Raw genomic sequence first — 25,405 nt, forward strand, 5'->3', positions numbered from 1 at the left:
CGGGTACTTGGGGCACCCGCATGAGTGAGGTACCATTTTGCTAGGTTTCCCTAGGGTTCAAAATCTACAGCTAGGCACTTTGCAAAAAAAGGGGTCAGTTTTCACTGTGAAAATGTGGTGTGTCCATGTAGCGTTTTGGGCTGTTTCCTGTCACGGGCACTAGGCCTACCCACACAAGTGAGGTACCATTTTTCTTGGAAGACTTTGGGAAATGTGGGGTGGGTGGAATTTTGTGGTTTCACGCAGATGCCAGAACTTTCCACCACAGAAATGTCATCTCCTAGTTTCTGTGCCTTCCATGAGGCTTTCATCAGGCCCCTTCCACCATCATCTGCCACTTGTAAAATAGGCAATTAAGAGAAAGGACACAGGGATGGATTGGGGGACATACGACCTGTTGCCCCCATTTACCCTGGAATCTAACACAACACTTGCAGGCTGGTTCCCCCTTGCTCCTGGGGCCTAGTCTTTGACCAGGACTTTGATCAGGAACCAGGAACCCTTCCTCCTACTGGTGGCCAGTGAGCGTTAGCACCTACCCCGAGGTGTGGAGTGGGCAGGGTGTGGAGCAGCAAGGGTAAGGGCAAGGGCTGTGCCACGGGGTCAGAAGGGGCTGCTCAGTACATCTTTCTTACATTGCTACCTTCCTACCGGCCTGCCTCATCTTGGAATTGTTCTAACGATCCTCCCGCCTAACAGCTTCTGGTCCGTCCCTTTAAGCCCCTTGAGCATCCCTCCACATAACATCCCAACTCACAGACCCACTGTCACCCCTCCTCCTTCCCTCTTTCTCTGGTTGGCTACAGGCACCGTAATGTCTAAAGAAAGCGCCCGATTGCCAACATCAAAACAGAACCCTAAGCCCATAGCTGTGGACATGCTTACAAACAAGGCTGCAATGGGGGGGTATCCGATCAGCTAAAGGACCAGCCCAATGTTGGCAAATCGTATGTTATACGCAGTTGGTTAAGGGTCCAAAATTCTGCCTCTTTAGAGAGCAGCCCAGTGTGGACAAACGTGGATGCCGAAAACGTGGATGACAAGATTTCCAAGGGTTCTGAACCTCTACACTTATACATAAGGACGATGAGGCCCCCAAGGGCTCTGAACCTTTCATAGTCACAACAACCTCCACAACCATAAAAGAGGCACGCCCAAAGGCTACCATCCAGACAGAGGAGGATGAAATAGGACCAATCCCCCTATCAATGGGAATGGAGCCACCCCACCGGTCCATCATATCTACATCACCTATGAGGAGAAAGAGAAGGTCTCAGTCTTGCCATAACTTGGAGCCTCCCCAGCTCTACTCGACGCTCACACATTAAACTATACTGCAAATCTGGAAAGGGACCTGGTCGCTGCAACAGCCGGGGGTCACTGGATGACACCGGTAGTCCGTGTAAATGTTCAACAATTTCGTCCTACAACTTCCATTCCCCAAAATAAGAAATGGGCGCCGCTGCATTGTTACAAGGCGCAACAATTCATAAGAGTACGGATGGATCATGTATCACCAAAGGCTCATCCTTTGAGCCTGAGTCAAGTGACTTCCTACACAAATCTCCATCGCTCCTGTTGTTTGAACTTTCATGCGCGCAGGACAACCTGCTAAGGTCAGTCAGCACTTCCCATTAACCTGCTAACATGGTAATCGGAGAAGCTCAAACAACAAATGGACACCCTCCAAGTCATGGAAACAAAAATGGCCGAGATGGCCAAGATAATCGATAAATTGGCTGCAACCATTAGCAATCCAACCCTGCTAACTCCCTCTCCTGAATATCTGTGCCCTATTCTAATTGACAAACTGTCATCGCTCTTGGCGGTGCTTTCCTCGTTGGTGGGGGAATTAAAACTCAGCATCAGAACACACTCAGACCCTGCGAGCCTGGAGAAGAGCATAAAGGACCATACTGTAGTGGCCAGGGATGCAGACATAGAATCAATCCAACCCCACCAATCAATAAAAACAGAAACTCAGCCGTTACCCCGCTCATAACCAGAGGGAACGACGGGAGGGAGCAACCACACAGCGGACCTTGCCCCCAACAACATAGACGGCAAAATCTCGCTAGAAGTATCTCAGTCTGCCCCGCCAACAACGCGGAGGGAGAAGAAACATCTTAAAAAGCAAATAAAGCAAGCTAAGAGAATACTATTATGAACCCCCCAGTGAAATTGAACAGCCTTGTAACAAAAAAAGAATCAGCAATTCAGGCATTGACAATCAAACTGGAAAACAATCAATCTCTTTTCCCCATATTCTGCAAGAATCCCCATGTTAAACATCCATCAGTACTAGCCCCACCGACTACGCATACAATCAATCTGCCATCAAATGTGGAGGCTGCCACAGGGGCACTTCCAGGCAGACAGGGAGTAGCATGCCTGGGGACATAGCAACAGCAGGTCTTGATCCAACACTGTCTCATTACTGCCCACCCGTGCCCACCAGCCTAACTGCAAACAACGATAGGGAAGCCAGTGTGGTGGGGCTGACTTAGGGGGAGGCCCTTTGATTGGGATTATCGTTACCACCTGACCCTCAACCCAGGCTCCAAGTCCCATCAGTACCCACAGTGATACTGGGCACAGAAAAATCTACTAAACATCCTGTGTAACGTCCACGGAAAGCCAACACCACAGCCTCAACAGGCCCAAGCCACCTCCATGAGAACAGAACCTACAAGATTGAAGTACTGAATGCGGCTTCCAAGGCCTCCCGAAAGTTTCTCAGTCTATGCTGAACCATGCGGACAAAATTACAACAACACAAAGGCCCTTCCATAATGACTGCATCTTCAGGTCAAATACGCTGGCCCTAGGTGGAGGTTACTCGGCAAAAATGAGCATGACCCCATTGTACATTTCAAAAGGGAACCTTGATACTCTTAATAGAACAAATATTCTGACACGCCTCCAACATACACAGACATTATCCCATAATACAAGCAGGGACATTGCCAGGGGGCAATTTGTCCCCTCGCTCTCAACAAGCAGGAAAGGAACAAACTATTGTAAACCGGACAAACCCGCAAGTATTTGCATTGAAAAGAACAATTCGCAGAATGGGGAATCGACGTGTGGAGACTGGAACAGGAGAAGTATCCATTCATGTTACAGGCACCCACAAAGAAAACACCCACGATTAGCATACTGAGGGGGACCAGGTGAGGAGAAGGCACCCTCGAACAAGCAAACATGACATCCAGTGCAGGGTTGATGGATTGAGCGGGGGGAGACAGCTCACTTCCATTCTCCAAGCCATCTCCCCCTTTGGCGCTCCACCCTCCCGAAATTTGGCCTATTGGGGCTGGGTCGCCTCCAACTTCGCCAACCAACTTCAGGCCCCCATCAAGTAAAGCAACTTGGTCATCAAAATTCAGGTCCTCTCCAAGCAATGGGTCTGTCCAGCATAGATACACATCAGCTAGCCCCCAACCATTAAGCATCATGACTTGGAATGTTGCTGGGTTGATCAAGGTTCTGCAAAGCCCATCATTGATCACATTCCTTGAAGAGGCCGATTTAACCTGGGCCCAAGAAACATGGGCAATTGCAATCCATCCCATTAGCTGGCATTGCAGACTACTTCAAACCTGCAACCAAGGAAACGTATTTGGGAGACCCTCCGGGGGTATCTCCATATACATTAAGCATGTCCTGAAACTACAATTCACAGACATGTTCCTAGCTGGTACTCTGAAAGGCCTCAACATGGTTGACGTCCAATTACCAATACTTTTAATCAATGTATGCTATAATCCCCACGGGCAGAGCTCCAAGGATAAGCTCACTCGACTGATTACACAGATTGAAACCCTGCTCACACAATTTGCATCCATGGAACCCATCAGTCTTGGGGACTTCAATAAGCACAATATAGGGGCGCAGTCATCTGATGGCAACCCTTCTAGGGGAACTGGGAGATTTAATGCCCTTTTTCGGACATATCATTTGGCAACAACTCATTCTTTATCTACAGCATCCAAGCCATAGCATCCAAGCCAGGGGTAATCCATTCACCTACCTTCAACAATCAGACTACCATAGAATATATTTTATTAAGTGAGAGGCTACGAAAAGATAGGCTAATTTATGCAGTGCTTCCATGGAGCGAACAAATTTGACTCATGGAAATCGACATGGACTGGCTGGCAGACCGGCCCAAATAATTTGCATACAAACTAGCTTTGTTGTTCCGAGGAAGCACCACCTACAGAATCACAATTAATTTAACACATTTCCCGGGTCAAGTTCCACAAATCAAGCAATGTGCCAAACAACTAAACACCAAATGAAGGGAGTATCAAAAAACTGGGTCGGAGTCCGTCAAAAAGCAACCAAAATTATCAGCAAAGACCTACTCCCAACAGGTTTGGAAGGCAAAACGTGAATCCACAGAGGCAAAATGTTAGAAGATCTTTGCGCTTTTGGCTCCGTGCAAGTCCCACGAATTCTGGAAATATCTAAATAATCAAATCCATGGGACTTCCAGCAGAGAGAACCCACTTAATGCGGACACTTGGGTAGCTCATGTGAAATCTCTGTGCACTGTCGACTTGAAAGTACCTTCTCCAAACAGTTCCACAGTACCTTGGGGGGAATGGATAACATCACAGCAGAGCCCACCAGATCCCCGGTTGATCTAACTGTTCCAGGCAAGGTAGTAGTCTGTACCGCCCTAAAAAGGATTCGGCATAATGGAGCACCCTGCCCCAATGGACTGCCAGCTCCCTCTTCAGGGAGGACATGGACTTTTGGTCCTATAACCTTGCACAGCTATATGGATACTGTAGACTTCGGGAGGACATCACTGCTTGGAAGGGCTCACTGCTGAAACCAATATACAAAAGAGGGCCAAACACCGACTGTTGGACTTGGCCCTTCTGGCAGGTTCACCCCTGCACTTTTTGCTTTTACTGGTGACCTGGTGGTAGTGATTTTTGGTTTCTGCGCACTTTCCCTGTGTCCCAGAGTAAAGTGCGCGCGCACTCTGAGTGCATGTGGTGAAATAGGCCTGCCCTCCCATAGGAATGCATGGGGAATGTATGTGTCCCTGGTAGTTCCTGATGCGTGGGGTGTGCAGGGTCGAGTCTGGTATATGCGGACTCGTGTGATTAAATGCTGCGCGATGATGTGTGCGGCGTGCATGTAGCTAGTGTGGAAGTGCCACTTCTAGACGCTGGCATAAATGTGCAGTGACTGCCTGTCGCGTGATTGGCTGGCTGAGGTCATGTGACAGGCTAGGGAATCCCCAGAGTCAGGAGGAGTCACCCAGTGGTGAATAGGGAGATTAGCATGCTGATGGCTGGGGAGGAATGCACCTTGGACCTGAATAGGGCAGGGCTTTCCCTACACAATGCTGGCTCCGCCCCCTGTGGTGCGACTGATGACCCTAGCCCTGCCAGTGAATAGAGTGAGGGGCTGAGCACATCAAGGGTGCTCCCCAACCAGCTGCGACTGGTTTTCCCCCTCACCCTGAACCCAGAACAAAGGGAAAAGGTGTATAAATATGGGGCTGCGTCCCCACAGACTTGTTCTCTGCCAGGATCCTACCTGAGGGGGGCTGCTGCTGCTGGAGGCCAGGAGGAACCGCCACTTAGGACTGCCTTCCTGCCTGGAGGGTCCAGTGAGCTGGCCCCTGGCCCAGCCTTGCCCCCCTGCCTTCCTTCCTGAACTTTGCTGGACTTTCCTTCTCCCCAAAGCGCCTGGAAGCGCTTTTATTTGCCTTATAGCGCTAGGAGCGCTTTATTTGGACCCCAGCGTAGACAAGTGCTTTTTTCTGAGAAGCGCCTGCAGTGTGACCAGCGGCGCGGCGCTACGACGGTCTACGAGGGAACCCCGACGTAGGGATTCCCCCGCTCTTGCCATATTCCAAACGGGTGCCCACCCCGCATTGTGGTGCCCGAGCGGGAGCCTACCCCGCTTAATTCATTATTTTTCTATACGGGTGCCCACCCCGTATCGCCTTCCTCGCGGGTGCCTACCCCGCTTTGTGCGCCCCGAGACGAGAAGCCACCGTCGCATTTGTATTTTACCTGAAGGCGGGAGCCCACCCCGCGCTTCAGTAAAGGGAACGAGAGAAGTTCCTCGCCGCCGCAGGAGGGTTGCCTGGCAACCTGGACTCCTACCGCCACGTCATCAGCACGCAGGGCGGAGGCAGGAAGTCCCAGCCCCAGGGAGACCGAAGCAAGAAGAAGCGGGCCGGAGGTTCGGCGGGAGCCCACCCCGCCTACCGGCGAGGAAAAGAGCCCCGTGCGTGCTGCTGCTTCCAGATCCGACGGAGACCGGTGAGTGGGGCCGCTTACCGGCCTGGAGCGGGGCCCGCATTGCCTGTTCAGAGCCTGTGAGGCTCCCACGTTGGGGGCATATTTGCTTGTTAACGAGCCAGAGAGGCTCCCACAGGGCTAACCTTGTTATTTAGAGTGCTGGGGGCGCTCCCACCTAGCCGCATTGGTTGTTACACGAGCCCCTGGGGCTCCAACTGGGCAGATTTGGCAAAGAGTCCAGAGGGACTACCACGTGGGACATTATCTGTGTAAAGCCCAGACGGGCTACCGCCTTCAAGGGGGCATTATTTGTTGCTCAGAGTCCAGAGGGACTCCAACGACGGTGCATTGTTTGTTTAGAGCCCACGAGGCTCCCACGTCGTTTTGGGGGCATTCTTCTGTTAGAGCCTAGTTGGCTCCAGTACTGTATCTGGCTTTTAGAAGGCACAGTGGTGCCTCAGTATTTCCCCAGCTGCCCAGCACTTCGTGGGCAGCTGCAACGTTTAGGTGGTGCTCAGTTGTTCTTGGCTTGCGCAGCCTGCGCAGGCGCGCCCTGACTCTACTGGACAGGGCGTCCTAGCCCCGACAAGGCCAGTTGGCCTAGGGACTGCCACAGGTGGTGGCTAATGTGAGTTTTGCGCTATTGTTCCTAACCTGCACCTCTGAATGTGTTTTTATGCGTCATGTGCCTTGTGTTTACACCTCTGAATGTGTTTTTATGCGTCATGTGTAATGTGCTTTTACCCCTACAGGTATTGTGATACTTAGGTGGTTGTTTTCTCCTAGTACAGGTGGTGCTAGTGAGGTCCTGGTTCCCTGCACGATATTTTCCTAAGGTGGTTAGGGTTGCGTAGGTGTTACTTACCTGTTACCAGTGGTTACTGGTTGTGCGCTACATGTTCTATTTTGTGCTACAGTAATTTTATATCCTATGTTCTAAGTGCTAAGTTCTAAAAGTGCTAATTCCTGACAGTGGTCCCTGTGGCCCTGTCCCCTGTACATATAATCCCTTGTAAAATTCTGCCCGTGCCAGTTGGCACCGTGTAAATTGTGTGAATATTATCTAATGTGTTTTGGTATAATACAAAGGCTATTTTTATATATAACCTTTTGTGGAGTTTCCTTTGTGGTGAGCCTTGGATGTTGTTGCTGGGTGCGCGCGCAAACGCTTTACACATTGCTTCCGGGATAAGCCTGACTGCTCGTGCCAAGCTACCAAGGGGGTGAGCAGGGGTTATCTTTGGCGTGTAACTTCCTTGCCCTGACTAGAGTGGTGGTTTCTGCCTGGCTTTGGTGCAAGCCTTAGCCAACCAGAAATTGGCATTTCTAACACCGACCCTAGGAACTACTGGATGATTGCCCAGTTGGAGATTGAGGGCAAGGCCTACGCAAGTACACTATTGCAGGAATTAGTTGACTGTGCTTGTACCGTAGGTCTTTTGCCCTTTTATCAGACTGGGTTCAGACCAGGGGGTTCTACCAGAGATAGTGCCCTGTCATACTTAGCCCAACAAGTGCTAAAATTCATTTTCCTACAACCAAGTAACCCTTGGTCTGCCTGCCTTGCTACAACCAAAGATCTTCTGCAACTTGCGACAGAGAAATGGGACCCTACCATAATTAACTATGATATCATCAAAACAACAATAAAAAAGCAACTACGCTTACGTTCTCGCAGTCTAGACATGGAATCCTTGGCAGCCAGAGATTTTAATGAAACTCAATGTCTCCCTCACATACTGCTTAGCCACAAGCTCCACCTCATGCAGCCCATGGGAAGACAAGCTCTACATCGGATCCTCACAGCCAGACTACATCTGCTTCCCCTAAAATAATTATATCCAACAGGGAATGCACGGCTGGGCATTACGGAGTGTCTTCTCTGCAATTACAAAAGAGAGTCCCTGGCACACATCTTACTTTGCTGCCCTGCCCTGCGGCTAGTTCATAGAATCGATCTCAGACCCATTCTTCTCCAAATGGGCACCCGCACAGCAAAGGAGGCTTTCCAACAGCTTTACACTCTGTATATTGTGAAGCACATGGCTAACTTTGGTAAATGTGTTTACCATACCTGCACAACATTGAAGGACAAGTCTCCACAGGCTGAGTGCGGCAAACTGCCTGGCAGCCCCGTACATGTCAGGGTCACCGTCCCGGAGGTCTAGCCATCACTGAACACCTGACTCACACCAGAGCTCTTTTAGCCTTAAAATCCCATCCCGATGTTGCAGATTTTAAATAAAATAAGCACACAAAAAACACAAACAAAGGAAAAACTGATGTTAAGAATGTCCTGCACATATATTTTATTTTTCAATCTTCAAAAGTTTTTTTGCGTTATAATTTGTAACGGTTTTAGGTAACCACACAAATAAAAGAATTCATTCATTACTCAGCCTCGTGCTTATTCTTCTGGGATAATAGGTTCCTTTTTTTGTAATCGTTATTTTCATTTTCATATTGAGAACCATAGAAATAATAAGATAGAGAATACAGGCTCTACTGAGCAATGGCAGGAGAGAAGATGAACTACAATAGAAACAAGACCAAGGATAGGAAGGGGGGAGGCCGATGGGGGACCCCTGCTGTGTTAACTACTCTGGAACACAAAATAGAACTGAAGGGAGAGGGAAGGCGATGGCCAAGGCCATGGAAGAAAGGGGGAAGGTAGGATCTCAGCAGTGCATATGCAGTGAAAGATAGATAAGGGGCCACCACCAAACCACAGGTGGAGACAAAAAAGAGAGAAGGGAGTACAGGAAGGAGGAAAGTAGGGGAAGTGGGGTTAAAGGAGGGTAGAAAGGGAGGCTGAGGATGGGGCAGAGAGGAAGGTGACTGTAGAGAGAAGATACGCCTATAGGTGGAGTGTCCATGATTCCAGGTACAGAGCGGGCCGGGCATGGCACGGCCTCATCAAGCATCGACCTGAATGAATGGGGCACAAAACTGTTGATATACATTGAGCTTGTCAGTAAGAGGTTAAATTATCTTCTCAGAGGACGCTGTCCGGAACATTGCAGTGAGGCATTCTGCATGAGAAGAGGCATTTGGGGAGCACCAATGTGCAGGAAACACAGCTTCACCATGGTCAGATTCATGGCTAAGAACCAGTGCTCATGCTATGTCATCGGGGGTGCAAGGAAAGTCATGCAGTAGCATTGCCTGGAGGGAAAACAGAGAGGGAAGAGGCAATGTCTGGCTTTGCATGGCGATGACCTCCACCCATAACCCCTGGATGTAGGAACAGTCATACAAATTGTGAGTGGAGTTACACTAGGACTCTGCTAACTTCATCATTCATAACCCCGTGCCCCAGAGAGAAGGCAGGTCCATGGGAGGTGTGGGATTTAGTATGCAGCAGGACGCATACGGGATATGCCCATGCATGGCCTAGGTAAAGACCGGGCCAAGAGCAGGACCACCTGAGCACATCAGAGCCTGGGGAATGCCGGACTGGGCCACCCCTCTTTGCAGTGTTTCAGGAATTCTGCACCTCTGTGGTCGCTGTTGGAGTGATCATGAATAGCGGATGAAATGTGTATGAGGAGATCAATTAACCCTATGGGGCAGAAAGTTCAGATTGCTAAAACTGTTTCTTCAATCACTAAATTAAATTAATCCCGTCTCCTGCACGAACTCCCTGTGCGACCCCCCACATTCTCCACCCGCGACCCATTTTTATGGTGGTGTCGTTAAAAGCCGCTAAAATGATCACTTACCCCATCACAACCATGTTTGATCTAAAGTACAGTAGTGATACCCTTGACACGCAGCTTTCAGCCGGCCTCTTCTACAAGGATACAAGTGCGCAGTTGGAAGACAAGGAACTGGACAGGGACTATCAAGGTTTTGTAAAAAGAGCAAGGTTCGCCGCAGACAGTCCTCCGAGGGCACATACATTTCGACCTCTTCTTTCAAGATAAACTGCTCGTCAATGGTATTTGTCTTAAGATCAAACTTAACCACAACAAGGACTCGTCTCTTCGGTGTGGATACGGTCCAGTATCCACTGGATATACTCTCCGCAAGCCTGTCTGTAAAGAGAGTTAAAGTGTCACCAAGTGTCAGACTAGCTCATGCCAACGCTTTTCAAATATTGAACACCAAGTGCCCCATTGAAAGTGTAGCTCTGAAGGTATTCAGCATCCCCACTGTTACCAGATTAACCCAAAAGCAAACTTTATTTCTGGGGCAATTACCCAAACTTATTATCATCGGTTTTAGCTGTCTCTTTGCCTCAAACCCTTTCAATTTCACGACTAACTACACGGCTCTGGCAAATGTGGAATCTGCGATTCCTGCAAAACCCTACACACCCAGTTTTCAAGCCAACAATTTTATCAGGGAGTATCTTTGTCTGGTTTTGATAACTGAGAAATACTTCGGGAATGTGGGGTTGTCATGTCGCGAGAAGGATATGGGTCCAGATACACACTGTTCGTATTCGATCTGACTCATGACATGAAAGACAGGGACCATATCACTTTGTCAAAAACAGAACTCTAAAAGCTGAAATACACTTTGGTCAACCATTGCCTGTGAATGCGAACATGGTTGTAATCTCTGTGTTTGAAGGTGTCATTCAGGTCAACCACACCCAGCTGATTTTATTTGACTATCTTTCAAAAATGGTGATATGGACATGATTTAGATACAGAAGTTCTTAAGCTGTCATAAATACGCTAGGAAATATTTTTTCGGGGTTTTTCAAAGCGATAGGTTAATTGGGGAAATCGGGGTGAAAAGATCCCACATGCTCGTCCTTAACACAGATCACAGAACACAGAGGATGGAACACACTGGGGAGCCCTGTTTATGGATATTGACAAGGTCACAGTGCTTGACAGTTCAGCAGAGTTTCCCGAACATAGCATCTATACAAAACCTATATTCAGGTATGTAAAAAAAGCTGCTGCCGGGGGGAATATAACAAGATGAGGGTAGCCATCACATGCGGGGAACACTGTACATATTTTATTAGTAAAATGTCATAGGGTATGACATTTAGAAATTTAATAAATGTGTATTTGAATGCCTTTGTTAACATGCAATACACAGTTTGTCAACATTGTAACGCCATGTAATATATATATGTGTAATGGCAACTGTCTAAAATTATGTAATTTAAAGCATGACTTCAGACTTTGATTTCTATTCTGGCGCCACCACCGTAATTAAAATGCTTTAAAAGATTACAGAATTAGGTTGAATAGTTAGAGGTGTTAATTGCAACCAGTTCTGCAGTCCAAGTATCATCTACTAATGGAATATGGGAAGAATAAGTCACACATGTTATCTGTTGCATTCTGGAGAGATATTGATTTGGGGTACGTGAGACCTTTGACTAGGTGGTACCTATGGGACCCAACAATCCTTATAAGCTGCAAATGTACTCCACAGCATGTGTGCTGCCCCCCGGTATCTCTGACTTATATTTTTTAACAGATTGTTAATAAAGATATCTGTGAGACCTGCACTGGGTTCCCGTGAACAAGAGGATTACCTTCTAGCTCCTCACCCACACACACAAGGCACTCCACAACACCGGACCGGCGTACCTCAACTTCCACACCCCGAACCGACAGCTCTGCTCCGCCGGCTTCACCCTCGCCACAGTCCCCCGCATCTGAACAGCGACCACTGGCAGCAGATTGTTCTCCCACCTCACCGCCAAGACCTGGAATACCCTTCCCATACTCCTATGGTAGACCCAGGACCTACTAACCTTCAGGAGGCTTCTCAAGACCTGGCTGTTCGTGCAGTCGTAGCACCCCTCCCCCGCAGCGCCTTGAGACCCTCACGGGTGAGTAGTGCACTCTACAAACGTACTGATTGATTGATTGATTGAGGTGTGGGTGTTGCCAGATGTTGAGACATTACAGGGTTTGATGGCTGCTGTTCAGAGTCAGGGCCATATAGAGTTAGTCTATTTTGTTTGGTATTTCACTGCTTGTAATAGTTTAAAAAGTTGTTTAGTGAGCTGAAGTAAAGACCCACTTTCTCGTACAGATTTAGATCACACTTGTTCAAAATTTCTTTCATCTCAGTATCCAGATGGAGTGTCTAATTTTTCCGTATATCCCAGGTGTCATCCATAGACGGTACCAGCTGTCAAACTGTTGTCTAGGCACTGGATACATCTTCGTGACATGCTCCATCCCTGCCTGGATAGGATACTTGTACTTGCTGGCATAGCTATGCCCAACAAAGAACCTTTAAAACCACCCGGCTGCTTTACCAGTTTCCTCTTGGAAATGAGGGTTGCCCTTTTATAACTGAGCTTCTTGATAAGGTGCTGCCTCTTCTTCAGCACCCGTAACTGGTGCTCTGATTAGGGACGTTACCGTTTAGGGTGTTTAGGGCTATTTCTGAAATCGTCTGAAGCCACGCACAGGTTGGCCTTTGTTTGATTGGGGCTGGCTGTAACCAGCATTTTTAGTTGGACTAAATTATGACGTAGACAGCCAGACATGGTCAACACCTTATATTATAAGTTCTAGATTGTGAACCTTAGGAAAAGTCTTTAGCTCATCTTTTTATAGGCTCTGGGCCTGGTCTTAGGTGCGTAAGTGATGGGGAAATTAGGTAGGAAAATATCAGCCCATAGTCTGTCGTCTTCTAGAATTCATTTTTTAAGTGGACCAGCAAGTAGTCATGGGGTTACTTGGTAGAGTCGTTAAATGCTTCCATGAAAAACTGGGTGTTTCCCGGGTACATCTGTTTAGTTATGATTGATATTTGCTGTTTGACATGGGGATTTTTAAATAAAACAAAGTATGAGGTTTTGAGAGCTATAAAATGACTGTTCTTACCATTGTAAAACAAGTTCTGCACAATGTAGCAATGCTTAGATTGTGGTGGTGTGAATATTGGATAAAAAGCTTTCTCACGATGATCCCCACCTTCTCGGATAAGGTTGTCTACAATGACCTTTTTTACAAGATTCGTAGGTAACAAGGCATTGTCATTGAGTTTATTAGGTATACCTTCTATAAACCTGATATGTTGTAACCTTCGGGATTGTTTAGTATAAAGATCTTTCCAGCAAGAATAAAGCCACACAATACTGTTAAGGGTTTGGGATAAACTCCCAGGAGCTTTTTCCAAGGGCTTCTTTAGAAAGTAGCTTTTACCACAGTTTCAGGGACCTGCTAAAATGCAGGAGCCAATTGTTGCGATCTGGTGTCCATAGAGTAGGGGCCCTCCACATTTATGTCGTTTCATAACCTTACAGCAGTGTTTTGTAGTCCTCAGTCAGGACCCTTTTATCAAACACTAAGCATAACGTTATCTGTAAGGGCTATGTTGTAATTTCCTACTTTTTTTTCGGACCTGACTAATCTAGGCTGATTACGACTATTGCTTATCATTTTCACGGTCTCCCGTTGCCGAGTATTCATGCACCATGTCCTTTAGACTGTCAAAATTGATTTTCAAGGAGTTGTTAACATTTAATGTTATGCCTTTGACTTTCAAACATACTGTGGTGTTCGTCATTTTGTAAGAATATGTTTTGGGCCTAGATAACATGAGTGCAATGATATACGCATCCTTATCAAGTTTGCTGGTCAAATCATGGAGATAATCACCTAGTGAAGGGTCTTTATCCCCAATTTTTGCACAAAAATAACTGAGTAAGTACTGTGATACAAACAACAGCCCTGTAGTTTTTCCATAACCTTGTAAAGCTCTAAACATGTGTGAGTGATTGTGAAGTATGCTATGAAGATGTTTATGTTGTTACATGTTGTGGGGCACTCTTTTGTGAATTTACAACACAAGGCTGCTGTCTCATCATCGATAAACTCGTAGCTGGACACTTCATAAAATGGTGCGAAAAGGTACTTAAACAATTCATCAGGATCTGTGATTATGGTCGTTTTTAACAGGTTTGTACGCTGTGTTAAATTTCCCCATAAGGAGTCGAAACAGAGTTTGGCTTACTGTCTTCTGGTGGGGCCGTAAGCATACACCCTTGTGAGCGTAGTAGTCATCGATGTACTTTTGCCTTGCATCCTGGCTAGTGCACCATTCTGGATACCCAGATGCCTCCTGTTTGTCTCTGAGAAACAAGTTAATATACTCAGAAAAGAGCTGGGATGCGGTCCTCTCAAAATTCCGAGCTTCGTGTACTCTTCCTAGCCGGCATCCTTTCACTAAGGCTGCCTGTACCTCTATGCCACACTAGGTCCCTGTGAGCATCCTTTGTTTTTCAGTGTGCCTACACTCGGTAGGCTCTTTACTTTCATCACATGTTCTACATAGGGGAACATTAGCTTCCCATCTACTTGGTATGGGAGTACTGGAAAGTGAAGCCACCTTGGAGGGTAGATTTGGCATTTAACTACCCAAAGTATTCAGATATGAGTGTAAAGTCCTTATATATGATGACGGGTGCCCTAAGGGGTATAGGTTAATGTGTTCACAAATGGATACATACCGGTGAAATCATAGAAATTTATTTTCTTACCCTCTCCTATTACCCTGTACAGCTGTATAGCATTTGTACAACCCCCAATAAGGCTTTGAGGGGCACTAAAAGGTTCTGGCACCTCTCGACTGTTAATGATAGAGCAGAGTTCCGTATCGGATGTTAGCATATGTAACCACTAATGCTCCCAGAGGAATTTTGTAACAAAGCCACAGTTTTCAACATATTGGGCCTTCATCAGAGTACGTCTGTGTAGGTGTTCAACTTAGTATCCAACGGTCTGTTAAACTTGTCGGGTTTGTAACAACAAGAAAAACCGTGGTAAAAACATTTGTTGTATTCAAAGGCAGTTGGCACACCCTTAATTACAGCTTACCCATCTAGGTAATAAGGACCCATGCGATATACACCACCCTGTAAGGCGTGTTGAATGTGTATGCTTCCTTGGCAGACACGTACATGACCCATTGGATAGATGGGGTTCAATAATGTTTCTGGTTACGGTTACACAGGTCTGGCAATACTAGAGAGATGCTTTCAGGTATTAAAAACAAGTGTTTGTAGATGGACATACACATGGAAGCAAGCACGATGTTTTGAAAAGGGTCTATGTATTCTATGGATTTTGTCATTTGTGGGTTTTGGGTTTCAAACTCTTGTCTTGTTTAGTCATCTCCATCACAACATCTCTGAAGAGATTTCAGGCTTTTTACAGGATAATTACAACATCCTGGCAATAAGCTTTCAACTCTGTTTGAAAGTGAAAGTTATTTTTGTGGTTTTCATTATACCATTGTAGAAAGCTCTCTTTCATCACTCGGGGTGACAAATGCAAAAAGAACTATTGATTGACAGAATGCAGAACAATGTCATACATTCATCCCAGTACAGAGATCTGGGCCTAAATCCATTGTTTTTTGCTCACCATGCCATTCCAGGTTGGACCCAGCCATATGCAAATCAGTCTTGACCCTGTGACCTAGGGAAACAGTCCAGCCCGAACTGCCAGGCCAGGTCCTCCCTGGACTGGAAACAAGCATCCTAGGACCAGTTTCGGGGTTTCACCCCTCTTCAGCCAGGATAGCTTGATTCCAACGACATGGAGAGCACGGGACTCACGTCTGAGCATATCCTTCCCACTCTGGGTGACAAATGCAAAAAGAACTATTGATGGACAGAATGCAGAACAATGTCATACATTCATCCCAGTACAGAGATCTGGGCCTAAATCCATTGTTTTTGCCAATGTGCAACATTCCGTCCATCATCTTGTGTGTTTTGCTGTTCGCCCTATGTGGGAAGGGAATGCCCAGACGTGGGTCCGATGCTCACTACGCCACTGGAGACAAGCTATCCTGGCTGAAGAGGGGTGAAACTCCGAAACCGGTCCTAGGATGCTTGATTCTGGTCCAGGGAAGACATGGCTTGGCAGTTCGGGCTGGAGTGTTCCCATCAGGCACAGGGTCAAGACTGATTTGCATATTGCCATGTCTGAAATGGGGTGGCGTGGTGAGCAAAATAATGATGGACTAAACCCAGATCTGTGACTGGGGTGAATGTTTTGCCAATGTGCAACATTCCGTCCATCATCTTGTGTGTTTTGCTGTTCGCCCTATGTGGGAAGGGTATGCCCATATGTGGGTCCCGTGCTCACTACACCCCTGGAGACAAGCTATCCTGGCTGAAGAGGGGTGAAACCCTGAAATCGGTCCTAGGATGCTTGATTCCGGTCCAGGGAAGACATGGCTTGGCAGTTCGGGCCGGATTGTTCCCATGAGGCACAGGGTCAAGACTGATTTGCATATTGCCGTGTCTGAACTGGGGTAGCGTGGTGAGCAAAATAACAATGGATTAAACTCAGATCTGTGATTGGGGGGTGAATGTTTTGCCAATGTGCAACATTCCGTCCATCATCTTGTTTGTTTTGCTGTTTGCCCTATGGGGGAAGGGTATGCCCAGACGTCAGTCCTGTGCTCACTATGCCACTGGAGACAAGCTATCCTGGGTGAAGAGGGGTGAAACCTTGAAACCGGTCCTAGGATGCTTGATTCCGGTCCAGGGAAGACATGGCTTGTCAGTTCGGGTCGGACTATTCCCATGAGGCACAGGGTCAAGACTGATTTGCACATGGCCGTGTCTGAACTGGGGTAGCGTGGTGAGCAAAATAACTATGGATTAAACCCAGATCTGTGACTGGGGGTGAATGTTTTGCCAATGTGCAACATTCCGTCCACCATCTTGTGTGTTTTGAGGTTCGCCCTATGTGTGAAGGGTATGCCCAGACGTGGGTCTCGTGCTCACAATGCCACTGGAGACAAGCTATCCTGGCTAAAGAGGGGTGAAACCCTGAAACCGGTCCTAGGATGCTTGATTCCGGTCCAGGGAAGACATGGCTTGGCAGTTAGGGCCGGACTGTTCCCATGAGGCACAGGGTCAAGATTGATTTGCATATGTCCGTGTCTGAACTGGGGTGGCGTACTGAGCAAAATAGCGATGGATTAAACCCAGATGTGTGACTCGGGGTGAATGTTTTGCCAATGTGCAACATTCCGTCCATCATCTTCTGTGTTTTGCTGTTCGCTCTATGTTGGAAGGGTATGCCCAGATGTGGGTCTCGTGCTCACTACGCCACTGGGGACAAGCTATCCTGGCTGAAGAGGGGTGAAACCCTGAAACCGGTCCTAGGATGCTTGATTCTGGTCCAGGGAAGACATGGCTTGGCAGTTCAGGCTGCACTGTTCCAATGAGGCACAGGGTCAAGACTGATTTGCATATGGCCATGTCTGAACTGGGGTGGCGTGGTGAGCAAAATAACGATGGATTAAACCCAGATCTGTGACTGGGGGTGAATGTTTTGCCAAAGTGCAACATTCCGTCCATCATCTCGTGTGTTTTGCTCTTTCATCACCCGCATCATATACTTAACACCATAGCTGTGGGACAGCAGCATGGGGCCCATATAATTCTAATTTCCCCAGGTGTTAAAAAAGTATGAGAAATAACCTTTACACCGGTGTAAACCACAGGCTTTTGGCAGCTTGCTCAAAATCATGGGCAGAAAATTCAAGGCATCTATGAACCTTATTTGTAATGGTCTGGCCGTTCGCAACATCAGTTTGGAGTCCGGGTTAATAAGTTCTACGGCCATCTTTTCACAAATCACATTTTGCAAAATAAAGAAAGAGTCATACGCTTTTGAGTTATGTGCCATCATGGTATACCCAGTTGTCATCGGAAGTTATATGGTGAGCGCAAATATATTTAGACTTGTGTACACCTGTCTCTTGTGTACACTTTATGTCGAACACTATGCAGTCTTCTGTTTTGGTCTTTGGTTGTCCTTTAACCATGTAACACTGGTGTTGTCTTCCAGCTTGAAAAGATGCCTGACACCCGGGGCATTGTATGCCTTTGCATTTGTGATCTTGTTCCATGAAGTGCTTGCACCCCACATAATCTCTTTTAAGGATGCACATAACATCCCTGTTGTGTATGCTCAAGCAGGTTTGCGAGCGACAAATTAGTTTACAAGTGCAACATTTCACCTTCTGGACAGCGTCTATGGCGCAGCCGTCCTTTTGACACATCTTACAGTGCATTTCACACTGGTGATTTGCCTGAGTGTTGTAGATGTGATCGCAATGGGCGCGCACATACATGGTGTGAGAAGGTGGCCTGATATATGCTGTCCACTAGTTCTAGTTGGCACCTTGTGTCAGTCCAAACAACCCCTTATGGTGAATGGTTAAAGACAACCTTTATTGAAAGCTATCCTAGTGGTAGCTATGGAGAGCAGCCTTCAGGCTAAGTCTTGAAGGAATGTAACAGCTTGTTTTACCAGTCTATAATCTCTTGAATGATCAAATTAAAGGACAACCACACCAGGTATGCATTCCAAATATATGTATTTAGGATAAAACACACCCTGCTAGTCTCTTTATGAGACTGGAGATCGAAGTACTTTGTTTACAAGTTAGCAATTTTCAGTAATAGCACAAATACACCTTTGGGCCCTAGGGGCGTACCAAACTACATATCAAAAAAGTTGTATAAGAACCACGACTGGGATAGACACATGGCCTAGAGCCTGTAGAATCGCTGGGACCCAAAGGAACCACCCAAGGTAGTGACACAGGGGACCCACAGGGACTGTATGCAGTGTGTAAACACAACCGCGGGTTCCAGTTAGCTTCTATGGGCAATGTCTCGGTTGGAAATTTCAAGATTAGGGACACTTACAATCGAGTCAGGACGAAACCCTATTGGACTTATGAAGTTCTAGGGCTAGCACCCACGGGAGCACCAGAGTACTCGAGTTACCTCACCCAGGGAAGCCGGGTGCATAGGTATCTTTTGGTGTCGGGTCTCGTCGTCGATTCCAATGGAAGCCTGCGAAGAACTGCTGCTGCCGTGAAGAGGAGAAGTGTCCGAAGAGATCCAAGCCAGGATCTAGGAAGTAAGGAACCTGAAAGCAGAGGGGACAGAGTCTGTGTTACTAGCCAGTGACCAAGGGCAGGATGGACCAATGCCCACAGATGTCGGGTGCTTCAGGTGAGTTGATGGGTGTCTTGACTCTTCAGCCATGAGGTCCAGGAGATGTCGACGAAGTCCATGAGCTGTATTCGAGCTTTCCCACAAAGTCTGTCGAGTGCTGCGGTGTTGGCGACCAGAATTGACCCAACAAGCCTTGGCAACGGCAAGTCACTGGAATTCAGAGAAAGGACTGCGTTGCTGACCAGCAAGGTCTGAGGGATTCACCCAGCAAGGGTAAGTCAGGGCACGTCTAGCGCAACCAGGAAAGCCCAAGTAGAAGAGGAGTTGCCTTCGTGGGGACCTGCTAGCCAACAGGCTAGTGATCGCGAAGGAGCCTCAAGCGGTCTTACTTGAAGCTGTCCCACGGGTCACTCGTGGAGTGGAGGCCAACAATCTTCATTGCAGGAGGTGCTCAAGGAAGGGGATACTCGGAACCCAAAGCACAACTTCAAGGAGTACCAGGAAGATAGTGTTGCTGCAAAAAATTCACGGTGTCCAGGGGTCATGGTTCCATGTCACCGACGATAGCCACGGGCCTCAGCTTTGCTGTGGACTCAGGGTAGCCTCCAGGAAGTCTGGAAATCCACCTCTGGTGATGCAAAGACTTCGGCATCCGGCAGGAGCATCAGCGATGCAGGCCGGTCAGTTGCTTTTTTGGTGCCTGCCAAGCAGGGGAGTCACTCCTTGACCCCAAAGGAGATTTCTTCCATCTTCTAGTCATGATAGAAAGTCGAAGGTCCAGGATATATGTTGCAGAGTTTCGTCCAGGGTAATCTAAAGTCCTAGGGACTGGATTCCTATACTTATACCAAGTTTAGGGGATGGACTAAATCTAAGTCCCCACCTATGGGTGGGTTTGGAAAGAGGGGTGGTTACAATCATTTCCTTTATCCAGTTTCACCCCAGAGCAGGGGAAGGTAGCCCCTGCACCGGTTTGAACTGAACTATGCCCAGGGACACCAAATGTGCCCCCAGTGCAGGACTTCAAAGCACCAGAAAGTGCTCCCGCCCAGCCCCAATACAGATCTGCCTGCCTGGGGAGGTGGTTACACCTCCCTTCGACAGGAAACCTATTGTCCAAGCCTCCCCTGCCGGAGTTTCAGTCAGCAGCAGGAGGCCAGACCCGTGTCTGTGGCAGAGGCATCCATTTTGTGATGCCAGGGCTCAGGAAAGTCCTACAGGGTTTGACCAGGGTGAACATGTCTCTCCCTCTAGAAGGGTGGAATGCTACCCCCGCCGCCAGAACTGGCAGGGGGTAGTATTCCAAATCGTTTGACACCAAACACAACATGTTTTGATGCAGCCATTCCAAAGTTAGCATTTACCGCGAGGTTATAATGCACTTAAGAGTATATGGTATGGCTGTATCACAGAACAGCCATAAGGAAGTATTTCCGAAAGCTGCAGAGGGGCTCAGCTCATGCTTGGGCACCCTCTCACACAAAACCAAGCACTCTGCCTTCAGGATTGTCAAGGCCTGCATAGGAGTGGCTTATAGGTTCATATGTGTCTGTACATATTTGTGGATATAGGTAGCCTATACCACGGTAAGGGTTGCAAGCACACCCTTACCCAGGCTGCAGTAGCAGACCTGTGGTGCCATTTTGGAGTGCTTCCCAGGGGTGGCATAATACATGCTTCAGCCCCTGGTAGGCCTCTGAGGTACCTATGCCCTAGGTACATAGTATACCATATACTAGGTGCTTATAAGGCACTCCAGAATCCAATTAGATAGGTACCTAATGTACATGCAAACCATTTTAGAGAGGAAGCAGCTAGGCTGTGGTCCTGATTAGCAGGGCCACAGCCAGACTAAGGTCGAAAAACAGTGAAACACCAGCAAAAAGTGGGGGTACCCGTGTGAAGCAGATCCTACTCTCCTACACTTGGCTCCCAGAAATCCCTTAAGGTACAAGATACCATAAAAGTGATTTTCATGGTGGAGAACATATACGGTCTGTTTTTTCACACACTCCCCGGTTGTAAAGTACTCCCAAGAACGGTTGTGATAATGAACTTTCACCGTGTTGACAAAATAGTTCTCAAAAAGACCAAGTTCCCCAAAGCCAACCAGGAAGTCGGGCAATATTTCAAGCCTGCATGAGCTTTATCCGCTCTAGACAAATGACAGCATCTGGGTCACTCCAATCCAGCAGCAGCCCTATGATGCTGGCTGCCGGACAAGAGTTTCTTGTCAGTGATTTTACTGTAAGTGCACTCTTGAAAGGCCTGGAAACACCACCCTCATGACCTTGTACGATGAGGGCAATGACTCTGAAGGTGCCATAGACGGCATTTCATCTTACTTTATAAAAGACTAGAGAGGTTTTCTAGAAATTCCACAGCGTCACACATGTCGCAAGGTGTTTGTCTGGTGAACAAAGGGCTGTCGATGCACTTACCCTGGAAGCGTTGTTGGAAGAAATCATTAGGCCCCACATCATGTTACATCCTTTCAATAAGCATTTGCACGTCCTGATGGATGGCTTACACCCCAAGATCAGAGGACCGTATGTGCTCTAGGTTAAACAAACCTAAATTCCTCGTAATGCTCTGTAGCGTTTAATCTCTCTACAGTATGTCTGTAACTTCTAATACTTCTAAAACATGGACGCTGAATCCTCAGCTTGAGGAATCGTGCTTTTTGGTGAGCTCTTGGGGGAATCACTTGGGGGGGTCGGGCTTAGGCTATGCACAGATGTATTTTCAAGCTGCTGTGTAGCGCATTTTTAAATTTACTTATTAAAAGCCTGTGCTGCTCAGCGTTATTATTCTACTTATGTTTCCTACTGGCCCATCCATTTCTAGGCAGCCTCCCGCAGCCTATTTGAAAGGTACGGGCTGTGTTTGTGAGCTCCATACTTGCAGCTGTTCCTGTTACAGTCCGTACATCGGACCCTTCTGTGTGCTCAGGATGTTGGAGTCTCTCAGCTTTTACCTCTTGAGCGCATCACATGTCTGGATCTCAGGAGGTTCTCTCCTACAATTATGTTTTGCTGTCTATTAGGGGCTGATTTACATTTTTCTGTCAAGGGGTGGATCATATAGACTGTGTTTCAGGAGCTCCAGGTGCTTTTTGTTCTTGAGGCACGAAAGAATTGAAGGGCTATAGTCAGTCACATATTTCACCTGAGTCCAGTTTTATTAATAAATGATAAACTGTAGGCTGTAGGCCTAGTCACATGGGCATAACCCCTATGTCTGTCGCTGCTGATTGACAAGCTTGTAAACACCTTTCCGGCCTTTGCATTATCCCCTCTAGGCATTCGTCATTGGCCTGTTCTCGCTTCACTCCTTCTCCAGTTCTAAGGTCTTTGAGTTCAGCTGCCATTTTAGCTTTCTGACAGCCTACGGAGTATCGTTGATATGTGTCCCTAGTGCAGTTTTCTGGACTAGAAACTCATATTCTGGGGCATTAGGGTTGACTTCTAAAGTGGAGCATGCATCAAATACAGTATTAGGTCTAGGGTTGATATATACAGGGTCAGTGCGTGGTTTGTCCTGACGCACATGCCTGCTCACAGCGGATGCTGATGGATGGACGTTTTGAAGGGTCTTTGTGGTGTCCTTTACAGGTGTAGACGTCCTCTTAGCCTCACTGGGACTTTCTCTAGAGACCTTTTGCCGCATTGCTAGGATGTGGGCATAAAAATATACATTAGAAAAAAATAAAGACCCTGTACAGATGTATACAGCTCCCCCCAAGCCCTCTCCCACCGAGGTCTAACTTCTACAACATATTTTATACCTCAGGACTATATGTTGAAGCCCCATTCTGGTTGGGAGAAAAAAACATTACTGTTCTTTTGACTCTGTATTTTGTAAAAACACACCTAATGTTCTCCTTTCTTTGTAACAGGTCCATCTTTAGAAGCTGAAGACTTCCTTTTTTAGGATCTCATTTTTTGCTCATGGTTCTGCCTCTTGCACCAGTCCACTGCCCTTTGTACGCCTCTATGGGAACTGTAAAGAAAGAAAGGCACATTTACAGTATAATGCAATACCTTAGCCGCCTCTCTGAGGACCCCTCCTATAAGTCCGCTATGGGGGTTTGCACTATCAGGGCCTCATGATTAAACACCGTTTATGGCAAGGACCTTTTTGTTTACCTGTAACAGCAGGATTATGTTGCACGTTGTGTGCTGCGTCTTGACCCTCCAGGATTTGCTGCAGAGCATCAACAGCCAGTTGTACTTTAGAGTCATAACCTGTAGAGACACACATACATAAGAATACAATTAGAAAAACAGCTTTGCTGAGACACTGCGGTTAATAAAATGTCTAAGAACTATAGAACTCTAAGTATCTATACCTTGCTGAAAGGCGATCGTTTCGTTATCACTCACAGTTATTTCTGGAAGATCCTGTGGGGCAGAGCAGCCAGAGTTACTTTAAAAATAACTCTAGTAAACAACACATTACCACTTGTTACATTTATCACAGAAAACGATCATACAGGTTTAACATAATGCTGTGTCTACAAGCACATTCACAGTTTGCAAATAATTGTACACGGGTAATGCCACTTTGTGGCAGGTATTAGCATCCTGTTCTACATTAGGATTTTAACCTATGAAGTACAAGTAACAAAAGGGACTCCCTACCAAAAATCAGTAACCCTCTGAACTACCTACATTTTACCTACATTATGAACTACAAGGTATACGTTCTCTGCAACAGACACATTAACTCTACCTGTGCTACTTATGATGTGTGAAAACAGCAGCCGCCACACCAAAATTTCCTCACCAACAACACCTTTTAACAATTCCCCTCAAGTCTCCACAACCATGCTCTTTCAGATGTATTTAATTAGTTAAATAGCGCCACTCATACCCATGTAGGGTGTCAGAGCCCTTTGCATCCAACACACACACACAAACACACACATTACATAGAGACACACAGACATCTAGGTTGAAATCAACCTGTAGGAAATGGTCCATAAGCCAGAGCATTACAAGATATAGAGGTCACATGCCAGTCATTATGGTGTCACATGGCCGATAGGGACATTGTCGACATCACTAAGTTAGCATGAGCCCTGCAGCCATGATGCAGCTTTTGCGCACATTACTACATGGCTTTACTTTTGCAATACTCTGTTTATGCCTTTCACGTGAGACCTGTCTGCTGTGTTCGTTCTCTGCCTGTTTCTGGAGTTTAGTCTGAACATTGTGAGCAAGGTCGATAAACAATGCCCCTTGTTATTCTACTCTGAACAGGCTCTGGCACCGAGACACAACATACTAACGCAGCTGCTTATGGAGACTCGTCCTTTTGATATTTTCTATTGCTATTTACAAACACACAGTACTGCCTACGCTTTGATCCTTGTGAATTCTGATGTTGGTGATTAAAACTAGTGAGAGCTTTTCACTGCTGTCGGCCCGAGCCACGACCAACAGAGTGCTGCTTGCTTTCACCACCACCGACCTGAGTCGACTGCCCAAGACTGTAGCTATGAGGGAAAGAGCAATGCTGTAAGCGGACCGGAGATAAGGGTTTGCCTACCAACTGGGATTCCCATGAGCCGACCAGCTGCAGCCATCGGGACTGCCTGCCAGGACGTCAGCTACGAGAGAAGGAGCCTCAACCCCCAGGTAACGCCAGACCAAAGTCCTGAGTCGCTGCGTGTGTCAATGCCTGGGGTGGGTTGCGAGGCTGCAAGAGGCTGCTCAGGCGGCCAGTTAAACAATGGGGCCTCCTCTCCTGGTGACCCCGACGGCCCGCACTTGAAAGGAGGGGGATCGACCATACCGGGCCGGTAATTTGCCTCCTTTTTTATTACAGCTCATTTGGGGGCATACTTTCATGATCGCTGGTCGTGGAGTCAGCTTGGGAAGAGTATTTAAGGGCTCAAAACAGCATGGGCATCGGCCGTCCGTGCCGGGGTGGCCCGTGTTGGTAAGACCACTTTTTGACTCATAACTTGCTGCAGTTTAAGGACCGTGTCGCCCGAGTACTCTTGCGCACAAAGACATACAGAGTTTACAAGTTTATTTTTGGTAACACTTCTGAAAGAAATACAGAACCTACAAGTTTATTTTTGGCAACACCTTTAACAGACATTTTTACTGAACACCTTTTCCTATGTATGTTGGATTTTTGTCATTTTGGTCTTGTGCAGTTTAGATAAAAATATTTTATTTTTCTAAACCTG

The 25,405-nt window shown here is 47.1% G+C and overlaps 1 protein-coding gene across 5 annotated transcripts in view; it reads left to right on the forward strand.

Annotated features, from left to right (window-relative positions):
• LOC146859524 (CD5 antigen-like) overlaps positions 1-25,405 on the forward strand; it is a 585,933-nt gene that overhangs the window by 28,061 nt on the left and 532,467 nt on the right. For 2 of the 5 annotated variants that reach the window (XM_085650233.1, XM_085650235.1), the window contains exon 2: positions 11,724-12,081. The exons of the other annotated variants lie outside the window; for them this stretch is intronic. The gene's annotated coding sequence lies outside the window, so the exon portion shown is untranslated. The remainder of the gene's footprint in view (positions 1-11,723; positions 12,082-25,405) is intronic. 5 annotated transcript variants of the gene reach the window in all.

Source organism: Triturus cristatus, chromosome 3_2 (genome assembly GCF_964204655.1).
Source record: "Triturus cristatus chromosome 3_2, aTriCri1.1, whole genome shotgun sequence".
NCBI lineage: Eukaryota > Metazoa > Chordata > Amphibia > Caudata > Salamandridae > Triturus > Triturus cristatus.